The sequence below is a fragment of the Sciurus carolinensis genome, chromosome 8, assembly GCF_902686445.1.
Source record: "Sciurus carolinensis chromosome 8, mSciCar1.2, whole genome shotgun sequence".
Lineage (NCBI taxonomy): Eukaryota > Metazoa > Chordata > Mammalia > Rodentia > Sciuridae > Sciurus > Sciurus carolinensis.
The window spans coordinates 63603315-63626486 of record NC_062220.1 but is presented as its reverse complement, the minus strand read 5'-3'; the positions used below and the strand labels follow the sequence as shown (position 1 = coordinate 63626486).

General features: G+C 35.8%; 1 protein-coding gene and 2 pseudogenes across 3 annotated transcripts in view; 1 reads left to right on the top strand and 2 right to left on the bottom strand.

Annotated features, from left to right (window-relative positions):
• Positions 1–23172, top strand: part of Ptpn12 (protein tyrosine phosphatase non-receptor type 12) — a 119325-nt gene that overhangs the window by 19350 nt on the left and 76803 nt on the right. The gene's annotated exons all lie outside the window — the stretch shown is intronic.
• On the bottom strand, positions 3200–4328 carry LOC124990468 (ATP synthase subunit O, mitochondrial-like; annotated as a pseudogene).
• Positions 22276–23140, bottom strand: LOC124990670 (serine/threonine/tyrosine-interacting protein-like; annotated as a pseudogene).

The window sequence follows — 23172 nt, the reverse complement described above, 5'->3', positions numbered from 1 at the left end:
TCATGTGGCTATGGCGAGGATGACTGAGATCCTTGAAAGTCCCTTCCTGCTCCATGTTTCTTATTCCCCATAGGATAGCCTAGGCACAATCTCATGGTTGTAGCAGATGAGGGAAACTACTTAAGATCTTTGTAGACTTTAAACTGTCATACTGTCACTTTGTTGCATTCTGTTGGTCAATGCAAGTTATAGTGCCAGCCTAATTTCAAAGAGTAGGGAAAGTCAGAAGAACTGCAAAGTCACATGTGTTTTAATACTAGAAGGATTGAAAAAATAGGTTAATAGATTAATATGACAATCTGCCATATGGCAGGTGTCAGAGATATTATGACATTAGGAGATTAGGACATTGAAGTAAGACTTGAAGTTAGGGAGAAAATCATGCAGTTGTCTGTGGGAAGAGCATTTCAGAGAGAAGGAATAACAAGAGCCCAAGTACACTGAAAGGACGTCAAGGAAACCAGTGTGCTTGAGTGAAATGAACAAGGAGGAGAGTAGTGGATTTGTAGTAGGATTGGAACTTCTGGTAGACCGCCTCGGTTGTTGTGGGCCATTGTACAAGGACAATGAGATGAGAATCTTTTGAATTTTTTCCTGAGGTGTGATATTATCTTACATTTTGTTTTAGCAGGGATCATCCTGACTGCTCTGTGGAGAGTATACTGTAAAGCAATTAAAGAATAGATACAGAGACCACTTAGAAAATGGTTCCAGTAGTTTAAGCAGAAGGATCTAAAGACAATAACTGAGTATGAAGGATGAATTTGGAAGGCAGTTCTTAGGTGATAAGAACTTGGTGATAATAGAGGACTAGGACAAAATTAGGCAACCCTGGACACTAAGGGTTAATGAGGAGATGGGGAATACAGAAGGAGAGATTCGTTTGAGGTCTTGAGTTTGAGGTATCAGAAAGACAGAAGGAGAAAGGTGAAAGAAATGAATTTAGATCTCATGTAAATTTTTTGTCAGCCTTGATCCTATAGATTCAGAATTTGTTGTGTGTTAACAATCATTGGACTCATGGAAAATGAGATCTCTCTCTCTTTTTTTTTTTTCTTTCTTTTTGGTACCAGGAATTGAACCCAAGGGTGCTTAACCACTGAGCCACATCCCCAGTCCTCTTTATTTTTTTATTTTGAGACAGGATCTCACCAAGTTGCTTAGTGCCTCTCTTAAAATGCTGAGGTTGTCCTGGAACTTGGAATCCTCCTCTTTCAGCCTCCCAAGCTGCTGGGATTACAAGCATGAGCCACAGCACCTGGCGGAAAATGAGATTTCTGAGATAAAGAATTTATACTGAGAATGACAGAAGCACAGAATATAAGGGACATTTAAGTATCTAGTTGAAAATAACACTCAGTGCTAAAAACTTAAGAGCAGAACTTGTAGGGTAGTATAGAAAGAGACCAAATGGATTAAGGAGTTTGAATTTAAATTTAAACCAGGATTCAGCCTTGTCCTAAGCAGTAAGAAATGGGTAGGACAAATTTGCATTTTTTACAGATTAAAGATATTAAGAGAGTCTTAGTCAATGGTTAATAGGTTAAAGTAGATTTTATTAACTTGTTTTAAAGCAGTGGAAGAATTATCCTTGTCCATAAAATCCTGTCATATATGAGTTGCCTCAAAAGGTAAACTTGTTTTAGTAACTTTAGGGAAGAGAAAAGCAGAGAAGTCGCCCGGGGTCTTGGTCGAATACCTCATTTGTTGATTCTATTTGTTGTTGTTCTCTCCTTCTCTCTTAATCCCTTCTCCCATTTCTCTACCTTCTGTGCTGTTACCCTAGTGCTAGTTTACCTTATATTCTCACTCTATAGCAATGGTTGACCATTACAGCCAGAAATGGTCAAAGCCCAGAGGTTATGGAATCCAAGAGGTGGTTTTAAAATGTCACAAGTATTCAGTTGGTGCCAGTTTGTGCTTAATGAATGCTCGTGCTTCTTGCTACAACTCAGTGAGCAAGTTGTTATGTTCATTTTACAAATGAAAACACAAGTGGCAGAGTTGTCCTTCAACTTGCTTGGGCATTGGGGCTTTAGAACCCCAACTAGTAGGTAATATCATAGAGAACTTTTTCCCCCTTTTTTTTTTTTTTTTTTGTATTGGTGATTGAACCCAGAGGCACTTAACCACTGAGCCACATCCCCATCCCTTTTTATTTTTATTTTGTGACAGGGTCTTGTTGAGTTGCTTAGGGCCTCACTAAGTTGTTGAAGCTGACTTTGAACTCATGATCCTCCTGCCTTTATAAATTGTTTTATAAATCTTTTAAAATAAGTTAATCATTGTAATATGCTTACAAAGTATATTTTAAATAGATAGCACAAGTAATTATTTATATAGTAAACTGTAAGATTTTTTTGATATGTGTGTATTAGTGATCATTAGACTCATGGAAGATGAGATTTCTGAGGTAAAGGATATATACCGGCAGAAGAGAAGAGCACAGAAAACCAGGAATGATCAAGTGTCCAACTGAGTGTGTAAGTGGCAGACTATTCAGCTGTAAAACCCATGCACTTAACATTTGTATTTTGTTTGTTGTCTTTTTCAATGCATTGTGGGTACCAGCAGCATGATCATCCATCCATTTGTAATCAGAGACTGACTTGTAGAACCTTTAAATAAGTGACTGTCCAAAGAATTTGTTAACATTTCCCTTGACTCTTAGCTATTTGTCATAAATCTTTTGCCTTAAATATACTTGTGTATGGGGAAGAACATGTTAGTTTCCCAAGTCTGTTAACATCGAAATTTTAAAAATATTGCATGTGAAGTGAACCATTTTTAATCAAGGGAAACTAGTGACTTCATCTTTGCAAACTTACCAAAGTATTTCAGTTCATATTGCCTTTAATCCTCTGCTAGTTAATGTGCCTTTTGCTAAATAATGTGGCACCTTCTTGTCAGTTTCAAAGTGTTTTATCAATATAACTGAAACATGAACCTGGAACCTTGAAATTGAAAGTAGAGGTTGGCACTAATTCATTATGTAAAAACATGAATAACAGGCTGCTTTTAGCTTACAAACAGTGTAACAAACAGATGTTAAATGGTTGCCTCTGTATTTCTTATCACGTGGTTGGAGTGACTTGTATGCAGATCTTTCCTTTTCTGATAAATGCATTCAATGCCATAAGTTTGTCTTCAAACAATCCTTTGACTGAATCCCGCAAATTTTGATAAGTTGTATTTTCATTTACTTAAAAATATTTTTCACTGATGATAGAAAATCAACACTTTTAGATGCTCTCCTGCAAAGCTTCTGAATCTTGGTTTTTGTAGACATATAAACAGATTTCTCTCCAGTACGGACAATCACGCCACCCATGATTGCTGGATCAGTCTTATCCTCCAATTTCAATACTTGATCTTGACTTAAGAAGCTCTTCAGGACTGTGTTTAACTCAGAGAGAATAGTTTCAGGTAAACCAGACACAGTGGTCACTGTGCAAGGTACTTCTCCATGGTGTACACTCATAATGGTCGAAAAGGCAAAAATGGATGTCATGGGTATTGTCTAGGCGACCATTTTCAGCAAGCAAGTTGATCAGGTTAGACGTGATGGGAGAAAACCTCCCTTTTGCTGTCATGTTATTTATGCTTTTCATTTTGACAGAACACTTAATGTAAGAATTCAGAATAGAAGCAGCCACTTTTCCTTCAGGAGTTGTGCTACTCTCAACAACTCCTTTTCTACTTGTTCCAGTTTATTCTGTTTAGATGCAGCAGAATAAAGAGCAGTGGCATAGCGACCTTCAGTGCCATATGTCTGAACAGGTAGCCTCACAAACTTGTCAAATGGTCTGACCACAGATGTCCTGAAGCATCGCACCTGCCGTGAGAGCCGGTACACCGGGATGCTGCTGGGGTGGCCATTTCTCCCGGGTGACTGTAAGTCAAACCCGGGTCTCTGCTTCAGTTTTAAAGGATAATTTTTTAGGGTTTGAAATTTTATGTTGGTGGGTTTTTTGTTTTTTGTTTTTTTTTTTTCCTTCTCAACACTTTAAAAATTTCATTCCACTCTCTTGTTCCTTGCCTGGTTTCTGAAAAGATGTCAGGTATGAATCTTATATTTGTTCCTCCAAAGAAAGTACTTTCAAATATTTCTTTTGTTTCTTTCTCTCTTTTTCTGTCATTCTCATTATGCATGTTTCACCATTTGTGATTATCTCACAGTCTTGAATACTGTTTTACCCCCCTACCCCCAGTCTCTTTTCTCTTTGTTTTTCAGTTTTGGAAATTTCTGTTGAGATATCTTCAAGCACAGAGATTCTTTCTTCAGCCATGTCCAGTTTACTAATAAGCTTATCAAAAGATGTCTTCATTTCCACTACAGTGTTTTTGATCTGTAGCATTCCTTTTTGGTTACTTCTTAGAATTTTTATCTCTCTGCTTATAGTCCATCTATTCTTGCATACTCAGTACTTTATCCATTGGAGCTCTTAGCATATTACTCATAGTTGTTTTAAATTACCTCCCTATAATTACAGCATCCCTGTCATATCTCAGTCTGGTTCTGATGTTTGCTCTGTCTCTTCAAACTGTTTTGCCTTTTATTCTGTCTTATAATTTATTTTTTCATTTATTTTCCTTTCCCCTCCCCTGTCTTTCCCTTAAGGTACTGGTGATTGAACCCAGGAGTGCTCTACCTCTGAGCTATAACCCAAGTGTGTTTTTAAATTTATTTTGAGATAAAATCTAAGTTGCCCAGACTGGCTTTGAACTTGAGATCCTCCTGCCTCAGCTGGGATTACAGGCATGTGCTATCATATCCGACTTTATAATTTTTTTTTTATAGCTGAAGATGATATATGGGGGAAAAGGAACTGCTATAAATGGGCCTTTATTAACATGGTGGTAAGTGTTCAGGGAGGAGTAGTGTTCTTTAATCCTATAATTAAGTCTCAGTATTTAGTGAGGCTTTATCTCTGGACTATGAATTTAATGCACTTCTCAGTTTTCCCCTCTTCCAGGTCAGTAAGACTCTGCTGAAACCCCAGCAGGTTAAGTAAAAGGTACGTAGCATAAAACTTAGTATTTTTAAGTGTACGGTTTAGTGGCATAAAGTACATGAGTATTGTTCAATGAGGATGAATTTTTTAAAGGGAGAGATCACATACTGTCAAAACAGGACCGTAAAAGAAAGGACTTTTAACGTAAGCCCAGAAGGGTGGGTGAATTTTGGTGAAAGTAACCCTTTGAACAAACAGAGTAGGATGATGAAGAGCATTTAGTAGTATCATTAACTAAACAAAAAAATCAAAAAGAATATTTATAGGAATAACATACAGTGAGCTATTGTTTATTATTAGGTATTAACAAGAATCGGCTACAGAAGTATCCGTTTTTAGAACAAAAATTAGAAATAGGCAAAAGTAGACTTGGTCTTTGTCATTCGCAAAATGTTCCAGTCAGTAGATGATTTATTTATATGTAGGTCTGAATGTAGATAAGTAAATGAAAATGTAGATAAATAAATCATCTGCTGGCTATATGGTACTGGGGATTAAACCCAGGAGACCTCTACCAACAAGCTGCATCTTTAGCCCTTTTTATTTTTTATTATGAGACAAGTTATCACTAAATTGCTGAGGCTGGCCTAGAACTTGGGATCCTTCAACCCCAGTTTCCTAGTAACTGGAATTACAGACACATGCCATTGCACTTAGCTGATATTTCTAATTTAAGCCCAGAGATTACCAGTGTAACCATACTACACATCGGGTAAGCTTCTGTAGCAGTATAATATGACTCAAAGAGGTCAGGGTAACACTGAAGGATTGAGTCGCATTAATGGCCTTATTGTATTAGAAATTAGCTAGGATCTAAGAATAATCACTTCATAAAGTAATGCAAATACCATTTTGTCTCAGATATCCCCTTGTAATTAGCTAAAACAGAAGATTTCTTCATCCTAATTTAAAATAAGCAAGTTCAGAAAGATAGTGTCTTAGTTCATTTGTGCTACTATAGATATTTTATAAAGAATAGAAATTTATTTCTCACAGTTTTGGAGGCTGGAAGATCCAGGTGCGAGTTTAGGTCCTGTGAGGACCTTCTTGTGGGGTCCTCATGTGGCAGGTGGAAGGGCAAACAGGCAAAACTAGCTTAATGTTGGATAGAGCCTTTTCTATAAGGATCTTTATCCCTTTAATAAGGGAGGAACCCTCATGACCTAATCACTTTTTTCAGGGGTTGGGGGTTAACAGGGATTGAACCCAGAGGTGCTTAACCATTGAGCCACATCCCTAGCCCTTTTTATATTTTATTTAGAGATAGGGTACATTTTTTATTATGTAAATAGATACTTATCTAGAAGGGAGGTAGTGTGCCAGTTGAAGAAACTGGTAAAACATTATTTAGGGCAAAGCCAACCTGAATTAGAGTGCTTTTTCTCCTGATTTATACTTAAAGCACAGATGTAATAATGAAAAGATCAGAGTTGACCTCATAAAAGTTGAAAATATTAGTTATGCAAAAAGATGATTCAGAGAACACATCAGTAGAAACATAGGCATATGGCATGATAATTAACAGAAGAAGAATGCATATGATTACTGAACACTGGGGAAAAAGTCACCACCCTCTCCATTAATCAGAGAAATGCAAATTAATCAACATTAACTTTTGGGAAGATCCACCTGATTTGGTAAAATTCAAAAATTGATAATGAAAAAATTCAGAAATTGAAACTAGCAAATGTTGACAATGCTATAGAAAATTTTTGCATGTGTGCATAAAATACTGTGTCTATATGTTAGTTGTAACAATTTTTGTGAAATAACCTAAAATAACTGTTAGGAAGGTGGTTTAACATGGTTTGACTCCTTACAAGGAGAAAGAGTTGGAGGGGAGAGAGAGATTGTTTTTTCATTTTAAATTTGTGCACAGAAAATTGTTAACATAGCAGGCCTAAGACTGCTATCTTTAGGCCTGTTTGCAAGATTGACCTTGGCTGATGTTTTGACTTGAGCTTTCGAAAGGGTTTTGCTGATAAGAGTGACTCATTGCGCCTCAGTAGCACAAGCAATATGATTTATGTTGAACACCTGTTTTCCTTCTGGAAGTTTAGAATTTTGCTATATGCCAAGCAGAGAGTATGTGGCTATGCTCCAGTCAAAGCCCTGGGCTCTATACCTTTAATGAGTTTCTCTGGTAGGCAACTTTTCACACATGTTGTCACAACTAATTGCTGTAAGAATTCGGTGTGTCTTGGGTATCTCCACTGGGAGAGAATTCTTGAAAATTTGTCAGGTGTTTCTGGACTTTTCTTCTTCCACATTTCCCTTTTGCTGTTTTTGCTTTGAATGATGGTAAAAAAATATCAGGTTACAAATAGCATTTTGTACTCTCCAGTTACACAAACTATATTGTCTCAAGTTATTGACTATGTGTTATGTGATAGTCAGGTGCCAGTTCATCGACTATAATATTCTGTATGTGGTTATCAATGCCCATTATGTCTAGAAGACATACCATGTTTTACTGAATATATGGGAGACATTATATGAAACACTGTGGGGTAATAAAAGGAATTAAATGACTGTGGCAGCAGTGGTTGTGATGGAGTAAAAGGCAGGAGTGATAAATACTGTGACTAGGACATATTTTTGGAATGTGTACTGCGTAAGAATAGGATTTTGCCCCGTTTACCCCTGTCTGTACAATCTAAAACAGTAGCGAACAGGATAGATTGGGAGAAAATGAAGTGAAATTAATCATCCTCATGATGGTGAAAATTGAATCTAAGCCTTACTTTTTCTTTTTACTATAAATATCTCTAGCAAACATTTGGATTTTGATGCCTTTTGAAGATTATTGGTGACTTTATAAAAGTAATTTCAGTAGAGCTGTAAAAGGGGAAAATAAATAAATAAAATGTTCTTCAGGAAGCTTAGATTCACCAGGAAGTATATGTTTTTCTTCAAAAAGTTTGGTTTGTTGACCACAGCTTTGTGGCAATCTGGCATCAAAAAATAACAATTTATTTTCCATATAGTGGTAACTGTGTATTGAACTCTCTTAAACTACAGAAGTGATATTTTTCTGTGCCATATTGTTTTTACAATGATAAATATGAATTCTGCATCCTTGCTATTAATTTGGAGATCTTTTTTGTTTTATATTTTAGTTGGAACTCAATAGAATTAATGTAATTGTGGCTTTATGTGTTAACACTGAACCTTGATTCTCTGTTTTACTGTATATGTATGTCATATGTTATGGAATGAGATCAGTGATGAATTGCTTTGGTCCCCTACGGAGGCAAAAGTGAATTATATCGATTCTGTTTTCTTGAAACAAAATCAGGACACAAAGGCAGATAAAAGAAATCATAGTCAGGGGCAACAATAGTTTTCATGCTGAGATCTTGTAATGTTCCATCATACCATAGGAGAAAATATTTGAAGTTGGGATTGACTTGGAAAATCAGTGGAAACACTATGGATTGCATGACTTAAGTGGATAGAGGGTCATTAGATAAAGGAAAACAGAGGAACAGGTGAAAGAAAGTTTGAGGGCCCTGTGAGTTGAAACAAAAATAAAATAAACCCAGAAACACACATTTACTGTTAGATATCTTCTTTTCAGTAAAAGTAATACATGTGACAAAATTTTGTTATTCTTCTAATTTGAATGGTATTCTACTTCAGATGTATTTCCATAGAAATACATCTTCTGGGAGGAAAAGGATAGACTTACATTACAAGTTTGTATTTCTTTTCTCACTGGGGGACCCAAGCCTTTCTTTAAGAAAAGTATTTACTTATCTAGGCTCTGTGTGTGTGTGTGTGTGTGTTTGTGTTTGTGTGTATGTCTAGGGGGTTATATATATTACAAGCCGTTAATTTGAAATTATTTTTTACTTTTAGTTTTATGTTTTGCCATTATTATTATTTGTAAAGTCTGTGGTACAAAGTTTTCTTTAAAAGCGAATTCTTGAAATTAAGGATTATTGCTGCACCTATTCAGGAAGGATGATAAAACTGGGTTGAGGAGATCTTTGGTAGTAGCAGTGGAGCTGGAAATTGAACCCCAGCTTTTCTATTTCATAACTGTCCTGTTGTTAAGTAGAAATTGAAGTGTAAGCAGAGGAGAGAAAATCATTTCTTAAGTATGCTGGTCACTTCTGATTTGCATGTGTTTTCTCTGAATATTACTACTTGAGAAGACCTAAATAGTTTTAGGCTCTCTACTGTTTGTCATGGTTATGCTGATAGGAGCTGGTATTAATAGAAGATGGTCTGCATCTTCAGGGAATTCATGTTCTTCAGGATGGCACATATATAATTATTTTGCATTGGGATATGTCCTAGGTTAGAGATGTATATGAGCTGTGGTTTGAGAAGAGGAAGCAGTTTGGGAGGAAGTGGATGATGGGGTTATATGCCAGTATTAGTCTCAGGAAATGTTTCATCAAGATGATTTCTGTACTGAGGTAATAGGAAGCAAGGACAAATAAGGGAATAACTGAAGCATAGAAATAAATGAGTGAAACAATAATTTTACACAAAGATTTTTCTTTTACACAGACCCTTAAGATTGGCCTTATGACTTCAAAGTAATTCCCTTTATTAATCAGTCTTGATTTAGACTTCAAATGAGAAAGTGTAAACATACATTTCTGAAAAAGAATGGCAAACAAGTTTGTTTATTAGTGGTGAAAAAAAGGCGAGCAAAGATAGGAAGGTGCATTTTCAAAGGCAGGGTCACATATTTTGCACTTAGAAGTATATTTTACAGTTTTATACTTGAAAAACCCTTTTGTTTTTTAGTTCTGCCTATAAACAACTACTAGTAGTATGTATATTTTAATGAGTTTATAAAGATTTAAGAATAGTTAGACATAGTATATTTTACCATTTGCTGCTATAGATTTTCCTTTTTTTTTAATGTGATTGGTTTTTTTAAAATTTATTTTTATTGTAAACAAATGGGATACATGTTGTTTCTGTTTGTACATGGAGTAACAGCATACATTTGCATAATCATACGTTTCTGTTTGTACATGGAGTAACAGCATACCATTTACATAGGGTAATGATGTTTGATTCATTCTGCTATTTTTTCCTCCTCCCCACCCCTCTTTTCCCTCTATACAGTCCCTCTTTCCTCCATTGTTGCCCCTCTCCCACCCCCCATTATGTGTCATCATCCGCTTATCAGTGAGATCATTCATCCTTTGTTTTTTTGAGATTGGCTTATCTCACTTAGCATGGTTTTCTCCAGTTTCATCCATTTGCCTTCAAATGCCATAATTTTATCATTCTTTATGGTGGAGTAATATTCCATTGTGTGTGTGTGTGTGTGTGTGTATATATTATATATATATATATATATATATATAATATATATCACAGTTTCTTTATCCATTCATCAATTGAAGGGCATCTAGGTTGGTTCCACAGTCTGGCTATTGTGACTTGAGCTGCTATGAACATTATTGTGACTGTATCTCTGTAGTACGCTGATTTTAAGTTCTTTGGGTATAGGCCGAGGAGTGGGATAGCTGGGTCAAATGGTGGTTCCATTCCAAGTTTTCTAAGGAATCTCCACACTGCTTTCCAGAGTGGCTGCACTAATTTGCAGCCCCACCAGCAATGTATGAGTGTACCTTTCTCCCCACATCCTCTCCAACACCTATTGTTGCTTGTATTCTTGATAATCGCCATTCTAATTGGGGTGAGATGGAATCTTAGTGTAGTTTTGATTTGCATTTCCCTTATTACTAAAGATGGTGAACATTTTTTCATATGTTCGTTGATTGCTTGTAGATCTTCTTCTGTGAAGCATCTGTTCATATCCTTAGCCCATTTGGTGATTGGGTTATCTGTATGCTTGGTGTAGAGTTTTTTGAGTTCTTTGTATATTCTGGAAATTAGTGCTCTATCTGAAGTATGAGTGGCTAAGATATTCTCCCACTCTGTAGGCGCTCTCTTTGCATTGCTGATAGTTTCCTTTGCTGAGAGAAAGCTTTTTAGTTTGAATCTATCCCCGTTATTGATTCTTGCTTTTATTTCTTGTGCTATGGGAGTCCTGTTAAGGAAGTCTGACCCTAAGCCAACAAGTTGAAGATTTGGACTTACTTTTTCTTCTATAAGATGCAGGGTCTCTGGTCTGATTTCAAGGTCCTTGATCCATTGTGAGTTGATTTTTGTGCAGGGTGAGAGAGAGGAGTTTATGGTTTCATTCTGTTGCATATGGATTTCCAGTTTTCCCAGCACCATTTGTTGAAGATGCTATCTTTTTCTCCATTGCATATTTTTGGCACCTTTGTCTAGTATTAGAAAATTGTATTTATTTGGGTTTGTGTCCATGTCCTCTATTCTGTACCATTGATCTTCCTATTTTGGTTCCAATACCATGCCGTTTTTGTTACTATTGCTTTGTAGTAGAGTTGAAGTTCTGGTATTGCGATACCCCCTGTTTCATTCTTCCTGCTAAGGATTGCTTTAACTCTTCTGGGTTTCTTATTCTTCCAGATGAATTTCATGATTTCTTGCTCTATTTCTGTAAGGTACATCATTGGGATTTTAATTGGAATTGCATTGAATTTGTATAGCACTTTTGGTAGTATAGCCATTTTGACAATATTAATTCTGCCTATCCAAGAACATAGGAGATCTTTCCATCTTCTAAGGTCTTCCTCAATTTCTTTCTTCAATGTTTTGAAGTTTTCATTGTAGAGATCTTTTACCTCTTTGGTTAGATTGATTCCCAAGTTTTTTTGAGGCTATTGCAAATGGAGTTGTTTTCCTCATTTCCCTTTCAGCTGTTTTGTCGCTTGTGTATAAAAATGCTTTAGATTTATGCATGTTGATTTTATAACCTGCTATTTTGCTGAATTCATTTATGAGATCTAGAAGTTTTCTGGAGGAGTTTTTTGGATTCTCTAAATAGAGAATCATGTCATCAGCAAATAGTGACAGCTTAAGTTCGTCTTTACCTATTTGTATCCCTTTAATTTCTTTAGTCTGTCTAATTGCTCTGGCTAGAGTTTCGAGGACAATGTTGAATAGAAGTGGTGAAAGAGGACATACCTGTCTTGTTCCCGTTTTTAAAGGGGAATGGTTTCAGTTTTTCTCCATTAAGAATGATGTTGGCCATGGGCTTAGCATAAATAGCCTTTACAATGTTCAGGTATGTTCCTACTATCCCTATTTTTTCTAGTGTTTTGAGCATGAATGGGTGTTGTATTTTGTTGAATGCTTTTTGTGCATCAATTGAAATAACCATATGATTCTTATCCTTAAGTCTACTGACATGATAGATTATGTTTATTGATTTATGGATGTTAAACCATCCTTGCATTCCAGGGATGAACCCCACTTTATTGTGGTGCACAATTTTCTTAATATGTGTTTAGATATGGTTTGCCAGTATTCTGTTAAGGATCTTTGCATCTATATTCATTGAGGATATTGGTCTAAAATTTTCTTTCCTTGATCTCTTTTCCTGGTTTGGGTATGAGGGTGATATTAGCTTCATAGAATGAGTTTGGTAGGGTACTCTCCTTTTCTATTTCCTGGAATACTTTGAGAAGTATTGGAATGAGTTCTTCTTTGAAGGTCTTATAGAACTCGGCTGAGAATCCATCTGGTCCTGGGCTTTTCTTGGATGGTAGGTTTTTAATGGCTTCTTCTATTTCATTGCTTGATATTGATCCATTTAAATTGTGTATGTCCTCCTGGTTCAGTTTGGGAGGAGCATTTGTCTCTAGAAATTTGTCAATGTCTTTGGTAGTTTCTATTTTGTTGGAATACAGATTTTCAAAGTAGCTTCTCATTATGTTATGTAGCTCAGTGGTGCCTGTTGTGATATTTCCTTTTTCATCATGAATTTTAGTAATTTGAGTTTTCTCTTTCCTCTTTGTTAGTGTAGCTAAGGGTTTGTCTATTTTGTTTACTTTCTCAAAGAACCAACTTTTTGTTTTGTCAATTTTTGGAATTGTTTCTTTTGTTTCAATTTCATTGATTTCAGCTCTGATTTTAATTATTTCCTGTCTTCTACTACTCTTGCTGTTATACTGTTCTTCTTTTTCTAGGGCTTTGAGCTGTAATGTTAGGTCATTTAGTTGTTGACTTTTCATTCTTTTCTGGAATGCGCTCCATGCAATGAATTTTCCTCTTAGTACCGTTTTCTTAGTGTCCCAGAGATTTTGATATGTTGTATCGTCATTCTCATTGACTTGTAAGGATTTTTTAATCTCCTCCCTGATGTTTTCTGTTATCCATGTTTCATTCAATAGCATATTATTTAGTCTCCAGGTGTTGGAGTAATTTCTGTTTTTTATTTTACCATTGATTTCTCCTCTCAGTCCATTATGATCTGATAGAACACAAGGCAGTATCTCTATTTTTTTGCATTTCCTAAGGGCTGCTTTGTGGCATAACATATGGTCTATTTTTGAGAAGATTCCATGTGCTGCTGAGAAGAAAGTGAATCCGCTCATTGATGGATGGAATATTCTACATATGTCTGTTAAGTCTAGGTTATTGATTGAGTTATTGAGTTCTATGGTTTCTTTGGTTGGTTTTTGTTTGGAAGATCTATCTAGTGGTGACAGTGATGTGTTAAAGTCACCCAGAATTATTTTTTGTGGTCTATTTGATTCCTGAAATTGAGAAGGATTTGTTTGATGTACAGGGATGCACCATTGTTTGGGGCATAAATATTTACTATCGTTATGTCTTCCTGATTTATAATTCACTTAAGCAGTATGAAATGTCCTCCTTTATCCCTTCTGATTAACTTTGGCTTGAAGTCCACTTTATCCGATATAAGGATGGAAACCCCTGCTTTTTTACTGAGTCCATGTGCATGGTAGGTTTTTTCCCATCCTTTCACCTTTAGTCTGTGGATGTCTTTTTCTATGAGATGAGTCTCTTGAAGGCAGCATATTGTTTGGTCTTTCTTTTTAATCCATTCTGCCAGCCTATGTCTTTTGATTGATGAGTTTAGGCCATTAACGTTCAGGGTTATTATTAAGATATGATTTGTATTCCCAGTCATTTGGCTTATTTTTGGTTTTTAAGTTGGCTTGGTTTCTCCTTTGAGTGGTTTTTCTATAAGGTAGTTCCTCCCTTTGCTGACCTACTTTGTTTTTCATTTCCTCCTCATGTAATATTTTGTTGAGAACATTCTGTAGAGCAGGCTTTCTATTTGTAAATTCTTTTAACTTTTGTTTATTATGGAAGGATTTTTTTTCATCTTCAAATCTGAAGGTTAGCTTTGCTGGGTATGGGATTCTTGGTTGGCAACCATGTTCTTTCAAAACTTGAAATATGTTGTTCCAGGCCCAGCTTCTAGCTTTTACAGTCTGGGTTGAGAAGTCGGCTGCTATCGTTATTGGTCTCCCCCTATATGTAATCTGATGCTTTTCTCTCGCAGCCTTCAAAATCCTATCTTTATTTTGAATGTTAGGCATTTTCATTATAATGTACCTAGGTGTGGCCCTGTTGTGATTTTGTGCATTTGGTGTTCTGTAAGCCTCTTGTATTTGATTTTCCATTTCATTCTTCAGGTTTGGGAAATTTTCTGATATTATTTCATTGAATAGGTTGTTCATTCCTTTGGTTTGTATCTCTGTGCCTTCCTCAATCCTGATAATTCTTTTCATGATGTCCCATAGTTCTTGGAGATTCTGTTCATGATTTCTTACCATCTTTTCTGTTTGGGCAACTTTATTTTCAAGATTAGATATTTTGTCTTCATTGTCTGAGGTTCTGTCTTCCAAGTGGTCTAGTCTTTTGGTGATGCTTTCCATTGAGTTTCTTATTTGGTTTATTGTTTCCTTCATTTCAAGGATTTCCATTTGGTTTTTTTTTTTTTTTTTTTTTTTTTTTTTGAGAATCTCTGTCTCTTTGTTGAAATGATCTTTTGCTTCCTGCAGGTGCTTTTTCAGCTTATTGGTATCATCATTCATTGCCTGCATTTGCTCACTTATCTCATCCTTCACTTCATGAATCATCTTAATCATGTATAATCTGAAGTCCTTTTCTGACATTTCTTCTAACATACTGTCATTGGATTCTATTAATATAGAATCTAGATTTGTTTGGATCATTTTCTTCCCTTGTTTTTTCATGTTGTTCATGTATCTTCCCCTCTAGCAGTGGAGATCTGGGGCATTGCAGATTTTCCCCTATAGGTTTATAGTGGCCCTATAGGTTTCCAAAACCCTTTCTTTAAGGGGAGATCAATATTAGCAGTGCCCAGTTCAGACACTATGCAATCCTAGACCAAATAGCCCCTATGAGGACAATAACAAAATTGTCATAATAAACAGAATGAGTTCAAATATTATCTTCAATAAAACAGATTTGCAGTAAGGTCTGTAGTTTCAAATGGTGGACAAAGAGGATGCAGAGGGATGTAGAATGTGGCTGTTAATGGGATAAGAAAAGAAGATACAGAAGTTCTAGATAATAGAAAGGGTGAGAGTGTAATCAAAAGAAATTGGATGTTAGCATGCAAAAAAGGGAGAAAGAGACTCTGAGGGAACAGGTAAACAAAAGGAAAAGAGAGCAAGAAAAGTAAAGAAATAAAAACTTAAATTTTTTCAATAAGGAGAAAAGAGAAAAGTCTACAGTATAACAGTCATATAGTAATGAAACCTCCCAGAGTTCAGTAGCCTGATTCATGAGAGGTACCTGACAATGAGCTTCAAGCCTCCAACAGGCATCTCAGGATGTGATTTGCCCCACCTAAAGATCGGAGCTAAGGCTTCCAAGATTATCCAAGATGGCCACTCTGGCTTTGAAATGTGTTGGCAAATGGGGAGCTGCAGCTCATGGTGTGGCCGTGGTCAGCAGGAGGTCCTGGAGGCTGGGTGCCATTGGTCAGGCAGGGGTCCTGGATGTCAGGTGTGTTTGGTCTGGTTGCGGAATCCTGGAGGCCGGGTGCAATCAGTTGGTCTGGGGGTCCCAGTGATAGGGCGCAATCAGTTGGTCTGGTATCCTGGCGGCAGGGAGCAGTCAGTTGATGTGAGGGCCCCAGAGGAAGGGAATGATCTGTCAGGCTGAGGGATCCTGGAGAAGGGGCTCAGTCAGTCTGGCCAGGGGTCCTATGGAGCCTGGCAGTTGTCTCAAAATGGCGGCAGCCACGTGCAATCAAACCTGCAGGTACTGTAACATGAACTTCCAGGCAACAGCAGGTAGCTGGTGTATCACTGGTGGTCGGTCATCTGTTTGCTGACTGTTGTCGATGATCGGGAGGTGAACCTCCTACGTTGGGTGTTGGATAGGTGTAAGGCAGGCGATGGACAGGCAAGAGGCAGGCAAATGGCGGATGATAGACGCCTGACAGTGAGCAATCTACACTCAAAAAAAGGCATTGATATGCTGGCAGACTGAAGGTGATCACAGCAGACAAATGGGGTAAACAGCAGGGGATCGATTAGCAGCAAAAACTGCCTCACCAAGAAACAGATATCCTTTGCTTGAAACCGGAGTTACAGAGCGACAAGGAATGCAGCTTCCCTCTAGTCCGCCATCTTTTGGTCTGGTGCAAGCATCTTAAAGCAATTCTCGTGATTTGTTTTTTTAAATAGCTCAGGCCACCCTCAAACTCCCAGTGCTCCTGCCTCAGACTTCCCAAGTAGTTGGATTATAGGTATGTGCCACTTTATCCAGCTTATTTATTGGAATTTTAAATCCTATTTTTTATTTCGTTTTAATGCAACTTGTATGGTAGAGTTAAATTAATAGTATTATAATTGAGTGAATTTTGTGACTCATGATAAATTTTTCATGTGTAAAACTAGATGAATGTATTCTTTTTAACAGTTAAATGCCAACTGTGTCCCAAGCCCACTACCTTCCATTTTATTTTTCCATATTTTTTATTGGTGCATTACGATTGTATATAATGGAGTCAAACACACTAACTTTTAAAATTCAGTTGAATTCTCCAGTATTACCTCCAGAATTTATTTTATATTGTAATTTCATTTTTATTAGGACATTTTAATTTTACAGAATAATAGGTTTCAGTGTGACATAGTCATACATGAATATAACATATTATGGTCATATTAACCATTATCCTTTACCCTCCCCTACATCATTACCTCAAATTTTTCATAGCAATGTCAAAAGCACTGTTTTTTTTGGGGGGGGGGTAGATTTTCCTAATATTTACTACAATGTATCTTTTAAGCTTAAAGTAATTATCTTATTGTAATATACCTAGCACAGTTTTAAGATATGTATATTCTGGGGTCTGGGGTTGTAGCTCAGTGGTAGAGTGCTTGCTTAGCACATGTGAGGCATTGAGTTTGATTCTCAGCACCACAAAGAAACAAAAATAAAATTAAGATATTGCGTTCATCTACAACTAAAAATACTTTTTAAAATATATGTATATTCTGGTTGTGCATATTTAAGTTGTGACATTGAGGAATTTGAAGCAGTGGTGACAAAGTAAGAGAGCTCTTAAACTCTGATGTTTAATTTATTTGTATTCCATCTATTCCTGAAAGAATTTGAATTAGCTTCATTTCCATTTAGTTCTTTTTCTTATTCTTCCTTTTATTTCTCACTTGGGTGCTGGAATTAAACCCAGAGGTGCTTCACCACTGTGCTATACTCCCAGTTCTTTTTATTTTTTTATTTTGAGACAGGTCTTGCTTTTGAACTTGGAATCCTCTTGCCTAAGCCTCCTGAGTCGTCACCATGCTGGGCAGTTTTATTTCTTTTTATTTTTGTTCATTTATCGTTTTCTTGATTTAAAAATCCTGCCAACAGCTGGGCCTTTGTGGCACCTGCTTGTAATCCCAGTGGCTTGGAGGCTGAGGCAGGAGGATCTCAAGTTCAAAGATAGCCTCAGCAATTTAATGAGGCCCTAAGCAGCTGAGTGAGCCCTGTCTCAAAATACAAAATAAAAAGGGTTGGGAATATCTCTCAGTGGTTAAGCACCCTTAGTTTAAATCCCTGGTACCCCCCACCAAAAAAAAAAAAAAAAAAAAACCTGCCAAAAAATTACATTTAATACATCTGTCTAAATGTATTCTCAGTTCAAATTCTGGCAAATGTGAAGTGCATTAGATATATTTTAGTGGTGGAGCTTGCTGTTGGATTATATAGGGAGTATGGAATAGGTGAGCTAAAGATAGGACTCAAGGATGATTCCTAGGGCTTTAACTTGAGCAGCTGTTGAATGGTGGTGCTGTTTGGACACGTTTGTGATGCCCATGAGACACACTCAGTAGATAACCCAACAGACAATTAGCTATTTGACTCTGGAGAGATTGAACAAACTTCATAGACCACACTTGCAGTAGCTTCAGTCTGCAAGATAAACAATGAAGCTGTTCTACCCTTTTAAGAATTTAAATCTTGACACATAATCAGATAATCAGATATCTTGAAAGAGAATAGTCATATTTCTTGTGACTTTTGAAGCCTTTGAAAATCAGTGTTTTGGTTTCAGATTAGGGGAATTCAGTTTTGTGTTTTAAAAATTAATTAAAGGAAAAACAAATAATTTATTTGGAACTTTAAAACAAAGTGAATATTGGGCTGAGGAAGTAGCTCAGTGGTAGAGCGCTTGTCTGGCATGCATAAGGCCCTGTGTTCAATCCCCAGAACTGCTAAAACAAAGTAGATTTTGTTTGCATCAAAAATTCCAATTTAAGGCTCGGTAGTAAAGTGCTTGCTTAGCAGTGGTAGAGACCCTGGATTCGATCCCCAGCAACCAAAACAAAACTAATGCATTAAACACATTTCCATATATTTACATTTAATACATTATTTAATGTATTTACATTAAATACATTTTTGTGTTTGAGAAGGCACAATAAGTAATTCTTGAAATCATAATTTTTTAAGGGCAATTTGCTTTGCATTAGACAGTGGTCTTTAAAGCCCACTCTAATAGCCCAGGCTCTGCATTCAGTTTTATAGTGTTGTGGGGAGACAGACAAGTATTAAAATATTTTATCCTGAGTGATAATAGAGTGATATATTATGGACTCAAGGGGACTAGAGAGCAAGGAGGGAAGTTTAAAGAAGGGCTTCATAAAGGAAATAACACTGTATCCAGTCCTGTAAACTTGCCACCAAGAGCAAAAATTGTGAAACTGATGTTTAAGAAATGGTTGCTGGTGGTGATGGTGATTAATAAGTAATTCTGTATAACTGAAGTATCATACTCTGGTAAAAGAGTATTATAGAAAGAGGCTGGGAAATTGAATAGGCATCAAAGTATTTGATAATTAAACTAAAGATTGGTAGTTCATCTTGGATGTGATACTCATTGGAGAGTTTTTGAGTGTAGAACTAAAATGATGGTACTTGCTTTTTAGAATAGTAACTGAAACTTCAGCGCTGTTCATATAGTATCGTATTAACACTGTAAATAATATTCTTTAGTATATGATGGCATGTTTCTCAACAATATAAGGTGTTTTTTCTTCTTTTAATTTCCTAGTGACAGCTTCACTAGAGACGAATTTGGTAAGGAAGTTAAAACAGTATTGTATATATGAATACTTTGTTTCATGTAGATTAATGAACTTTGGAAGCATGTTGATGTGGTTAAAAAAAAAAGCCTTAATCCAAATCAAGTCTTATTCTGAGATTAATTTATTCAACATAAAAACATCTAATATGCTTTAGGGATGCAGGACATTATAAATATAAATCTGTGATAGTAATTTTGTACTCAGTGTAGTAGGGGAAATAAGATATATTTTCTTATGTCTTTGCCTAAAAGTACGTAAATAGCAAATGTTTTAAGATTACATATAAAGGTAAAAAGATTTTGAAAGGGTAAGATTATTTTTTAGACTAGGAACATCAGAAATTCTTTAAAGGAATTAGGTCTTAAAAGATTGTTAAATTTGGAGGTATTTAAGTGGATAACCGTAAAGAAGCAAAGAAAAACCATACATAGTGATGCAGAAAGATGATTATTGTGAGAATTTTTCAGGTAGAATTTTGAAAAGCAACTTTTTTCATGGTAGTATTTGCCATTTGCACACTGCTGATATCCATACACTGTTAGATGATTCCATTTTATGAGATGGAAAAGTGATTTATTTAAAATTTTTGGTTTTCTTACTTGCAAGTCTTCAGAACCCTTAGGTCCTTTTTGTTTCTTGCAGTCAGAGCTTTTGCTTTGACTTGTTGCTCAACTATGATCCCCATTCCTCCATGCCCACCTTTTTTGTTTGCCTTTGATAACTATAATTTTCCTTCTTTGTTCTTTATTTTCCACTATTCTATGAAAAATTTCTAAGCACTTTTTTTTTCAAAATCATTTGATGTTGTCAATCTATACATAAAATCCAGAGAAACCTAAGAATTGTTTGAAAATCAACCTTCATTTCCCCATGTTAACGAACACTCCTTCTAAAATTTAGAGACCTTACACTAATAGTTCTTAAAACTTGACCACAGAGTGTAGAAGCAGCACCTGGGAATTAAAAATGCAAATTATCAGGTTTTACTGCAGACCTAGTAAACCAGAAACTCTGGAGATGGGCCGCAGCAGACTGCCCCTCCAGCCCCCATCTAGGTGATTCTAAAGGCTGAACCTAGACATTTGATAGGCAAACTGCTGTTTTATAGTACACAGCAGTTCAGGCAGACAGATTGGCCCAGAATATGTAACTCTTCTTGATCTTTCATTTAGGAAAGGGTTTAAAGAAATAAATCTGAAGTAACAGAACATTTGAGTTTTTGGTAATTGACTCTAATACTAGTTAACATTTACTGAACCATTTTATGTGCCAGGCTCTTGCTGAGTATGGAATTATTATTTCCATTTTATAAAGGGTGTGACACTGGGGGGTTAAATGTGTTCATTGCCATACAACTAGAAAGTAGCAGGTTCAGAATTTTAATTCAACTGTAAAGCTTTTTTTTTTTAATACTTGAAGATATCTTTTTAATATAGTTGGGTAGAATTTTCTTTTGAAATACAAAACAAAGATTTAGTATGTTTTATAGACCCCTTTGTATCTCTGATGGGTATGAAAATTTCTAAGTTTTCTCTCTCTCTCTCTCTCTCTCTCTCTCTCCACATATAAGTATATATTATACATTATACACACACACACACAACAGTAAGTAATTTTACACATGTTCGGAGTACAATGTGATGTTTTAGTGCATATTAACAGTTGTAATAAACATATCATAGCCAAGTATAATATTTAGAAAAACTTTCATTTTCATAGAATATTTTAAGCTTGAATGTATAAAGCACTCCATTCCATGACATTCATTTATGCCCTTTTTGTTCCTTGCAGTCAGAGCTTTTGCTTTCACTTGTTGTTCAACTATGATCCCCACTCCTCCATGCCCGCCTTTTTTGTTTGCCTTTGATAACTATAATTTTCGTGGTGTGCCATAGTTTAAGAAAACTGGATAAATAAAAATTCAAATTTAAATATCTCTTTGTGACATACAAGTGTTCTCAAGGTTCATAATATGAGTACTGGAAAGTCTTTTGACATAAAAACTTTGTACCTTTCTCAGTAACAATTTGTCACATAAAAGAAGAAATGTTTAGGGCTGGGGTTGTGGCTCAGTGGTAGAACACTTGCCTTGCATGTGTGAGGTTCGATCCTCAGCACCACATACAAATAAGTAAAATAAAGGTCCATTGGCAACTAAAAAAAATTTTAAAAAAAAGAAGAATAAGAAGAAATGTGACTACACCAGGTATTCCAGAAGTACATTAACATTTATTAATTAAATTCAGTTTCTTCCCTTTCTTTTGTTGTTATGTATTGAGACAGTGACTCAGAATACATTCTTTTTCTTCCTGTGTTTCTGCAGCTGTTTAAATTGATATTCTTTTGCAAATTATGCATTAGAATACTGAAAATATGTCCTTTCAGATATCTGATCTTTGAGCAAAAAAATACAAAATCTGATTAAATAAGCAAGGTGCTTTTTTTTTTAATTATAATAAAAAATGTGGCAGATTGCTGCATTTTGTTAATGTTTCTGTAAGAGGCTCCATCATAAAAGTGAACTGTAAAATTATTTTTAAAATGTAATACATAGAACACAAAATGAATTTTTAGCAAACCTTAGGAAATTCTTTTGTTATAAATTACCCAAAATTTATAAACAAATCCCCCTAACTTGCATTTTGTTTAAAGTAATAACTTTATATCATACAAATAAGTTTAAAGTATGAAAAGTTCATTATTGCAATAATACCTCTTTGCAAGTCCAAAATTCTTGGTTTATAATAAACTGTAAAGTATTTTAAAAAATGAAAACAACAACAACAACAACAAAAAAAAACCCCAAAACCATCAGTGTCATCTATTGCAGAAGTCCAACATCTTCTTAAAATGTTGCTCAACAAGTTGCAGAGAAACATGTCGGAAAGCAACATATAATTGAAAAGAAACTACTTGTTTTCTTACCATTTTACATCATTATTATTATTTCTAGTATTTTCTCCTTTCCAAACAGAAATTCACACCCTCTATAATGTTTCTCTTGAGTCAGCCATTCTGTGCAGTTGCCACTTGCATGTTTCCAAAATCATCTACTTCCTCATGTGTTCTCTTCAAACTGCCTGTGGTACCAGAATGAACAGATAAGGACCTTTCTATCTGGAGTGGTGACATTATCTATATTGTTAATTTTGCTAAGTAGATGGCTTCATATTCCTGAAGTTGATGGACAAATCCAGCATTTGGATTAATACAAAATCTTCTTTCTTGGACATAAGCAAATGCATCTCTGTACTTCACTCCAAATGTTTCCATAATGTATGCAATAAAAAGGCAGTACTTCTGGAGATCCCTGCATTTCCATGGAACTTTTCCTCCAGTTTGTAAGCTCCCATCAATAAATTCCTTAGTCATAGGGGGAAAACGTATGATATTTTCAACTGGATTATCTGCAATATCCAAGACTAAATACCTAAATAATTGTTGAAAATTTGGTTTAATGAAGTTTGCTTCAATATTTTGTCGTATGCAAATTATGTGGGTTATTCCTTTTCTCTGTAGTATAGGTAGCTTGCTTTTCATAGCAGAAGAATATGGGCCTAAGAATAATCCAGGTAAAATTTCCTGCATCTCTCGTCTCATGGGGTAGGTCCACTCCTCGGCGTCTTCTTTGAACTATGGGAGGGAGGGGATTTCCAGCTTCACGTCCTCCATGGTCCGGACCCCGCGGGCGGGTGGGTGAAGTG